Source organism: Sarcophilus harrisii, chromosome 2 (assembly GCF_902635505.1).
Source record: "Sarcophilus harrisii chromosome 2, mSarHar1.11, whole genome shotgun sequence".
NCBI classification, from domain to species: domain Eukaryota; kingdom Metazoa; phylum Chordata; class Mammalia; order Dasyuromorphia; family Dasyuridae; genus Sarcophilus; species Sarcophilus harrisii.
In genome coordinates, this window is record NC_045427.1 from 275,197,202 (window position 1) to 275,200,291 (window position 3,090).

General features: G+C 34.1%; 1 pseudogene; it reads left to right on the forward strand.

Annotated features, from left to right (window-relative positions):
- Positions 1-279: 279 nt before the first annotated feature.
- On the forward strand, positions 280-1,998 carry LOC116420988 (annotated as a pseudogene).
- Positions 1,999-3,090: the final 1,092 nt, after the last annotated feature.

Consider the following 3,090-nt stretch of genomic DNA (forward strand, 5'->3'; position numbering starts at 1 on the left):
GATGTGGTTTCTTCCTATGGTTACTTATTAGAAATTCTTGTTTCCCTTAAAGATTCAGCTAACTGTCATTTTCTTCATGGGATGTTTTTGTGCTTCTTTCTAACTGGAAGTACCTGTCATCCTCCTCCTCAAGAAGATAAACTGTCTTTGCATGTATTTTGTGTGCATATGCATGTTGTTTCCCTAATTAGAATGTCAATAAATAACAGATATTTATTAAGCACTTACATTGTGCCAAGAACCACTTTTGGATAGCCCTGAAGCATGTTTGGGACTATCATGACCTCTGAGCTTGAAGTGGGACTTGAATCAAAACCAGGAATTCTTAAAAAAATACAAACTATCTGTGAGATTTATCAAAAGGAAAGATTGGTTAGTTCAAGAGCTGAATAGAAGCAAAATTAGGAAGACAGATTCCCTAACTCTACCTAGTACTTAATGAACTAAGGAGATATACCCTCCTTGTGGTGACTCTCCTGCTAAGACCAAGGCCTGTCCAGAGATCCTCAAGAAAGCTAGCCTGGACATTACACCATCTAACTTAAAATGACTAAAGATTAGCTAAAGGAAAAAAAAAACATAAATTTAAATTACTCTGATGCATCAAACTCTGTCTTATATTAGTTATCTGCTTCACAGGGTCTCTGAGCTATTTGTGATAACTAACATTTCATCTGGTATAAATTCCCAACCTGAGAAGCTAATATATTGCCTATAGGTTGAAAAAGAAAAAGAGAAGGAGAGAGAGAGAGAGAGAGAGAGAGAGAGAGAGAGAGAAGAGAAGAGGAGAGGAGAGGAGAGGAGAGGAGAGGAGAGAGAGAGAGAGAGAGAGAGAGAGAGAGAGATGGAAACTTTATAATAGAATATAATTGATTAAATCTCCGGAGAGAATCATTCTCAAAAAATTATACCTACACTCATCAATGTTATATAAAGCAAAAAATAAAGACCCTAAGTTTTAGGGATTCACATTCTAAGGAGAGAGATAACCTATATATAAATCACTTATACAAAATAAATATAGATTAGATGGAAGGTGACTTTAGCAGACAAGACTAACTGCTGGAGAAAACTGAAAAGTGTTAATATATGATGAGTTAACTTGAATTGAGTCTTAAAAAAGACAGAACAGTGTCTCGAAAGTTAAGGTAGAATAGATACTTCTGCTATCATTGTAGTAACCATTGCTACCCCTTCAGTCTAAACCTGCTCTCAGTGTAAAGCATATTAAAAAACAAGACTACACAAAACTTGAGAAAATTTGCAAACATAGGTATGATGTTGTATATAAGGGCTGACGTAAAACTACAGGTCATGTGGCTTCTAAGATTAGAGAGTGAGGAAGAGGACTTTTCGTGCATTGCAATTCGAGAAATTTCTTTGTGGAAAGAACTTCATCATACTGATATTGTCAGACTTTAATATGTATTCATGAAAGATACTAGATTCTGCCTCAATTTTGAATTCCTCTCCATGGATCTCAATAAATACTTGGATTCTATTACTCATGGTCAGTATATGGATTCTTCACTTGTTAAAAATAATTTTAACCAAATCTTACAAGGCATTGTCTTTTGTCACTCACAAAGAGTTCTTCACAGAGATTTAAAATCTCAGAATCTATTGATAGATGATAAAGATGCCATTAAACTACCTGACTGTGGACTTGCATAGGACTTTAAAATATCTATAAAGACCTATATATATGAGGTGGCAACACTGTGGTACTGGTCTACAGAGGTATTGGTGGGATATGCCAGATATTCTATTTCAATAGACATTTGGAATATACAGACAATACTTGCTGAATTGGCAATCAAAAAGCCACTCTTCCATGGGGATTCTGAAATTGACCAGATGTTCTGAATCTTCAGGGCTTTGGAGACTTCTAATAATGAAGTGTGACCATAAGTAGAATGACTGCAAGGTTATATAAATAATCCCCGAACAGTACAGGAGAAATTTCAAACAGGGAACTTGATCAAGAAGATGTTGTAACAGTCTAAATGTGATAGATAATAAATTCCTGGAGCAGAAGTTGTGAATGGAATGAAGAAGATACAAGTTAAAAATTAAGAGAGATTTGGGGTAAGGGAATGACACAGAGGTTGCCAATTTTCAGACCTAAGTGACAATAAGCATACACCTAGCCAACAGTGGGGAAGTTTGGAATTGGGACAAATTTGGGCAGAAGTTAATTTTTAACTTGTTAAATTTAAAATTTGTATAGTATATCCAGTATGAAGTATTAAGTATTCAAGAGGAAGTTGAGAATGTTTAACTGAACTCAGGAGAGAGACTAAGGTTGAAAGAATAAATTATTTTCTTTTTTTTTTAATAATTATACCTTTTTATTGACAGAACCCATGACAGGGCAATTTTTTACATTATCCCTTGCACTCACTTCTGTTCCTATTTTTCCCTTCCCTCCTTCTACCCCCTCCCCTAGGTGGAAAGCAGTCCTATATATGTTAAATATGTCACGGTATATCCTTGATACAATCTATGTGTACAGAACCAAACAAGTCTCTTGTGCCTCCTCTCTGCCATCTTGGCCAGAAGTCAAGAATAAATTATTTTCATAAAGATGATAATGTAACCAACTGAGAGAGTATACAGAGAAAATAAAAAAAGGATCCTTGCTTGAGGGGAATCCATAGTTACTGTACATGATTTAGATGAAGATCCAACAAAGGAGAATAAAAGGGAGTACCAGATTGGTAGGAAAAAAGCATAAACAAAAAAAAAGCATAACAAAAAAGAGTCAGGAAAACTCCATGAGGAATTATTAACATTGTCAACATTATCATCTATACATGAGGCAAGAAGGATGATTGAGAAATAACCATTGTATTTGAGAATTAAGAAACCTTTGATAAATTTAGAGAAAACATTTCCTGAAAACTCTCAATATTGTGTAGTTTATTATAAAAAAATTGCAGAACTAAAAATGTTATGTATGAGTCAACAATTTTAACATTCCATCATCTTTTATTGGCAATATAAAATTTTTACTAAGTTTTTGTTTTATTTCCCTCTTTTAAAATCCTTGAAAAATTCACCCCTTAATCTTTTGATCTATAACATGGA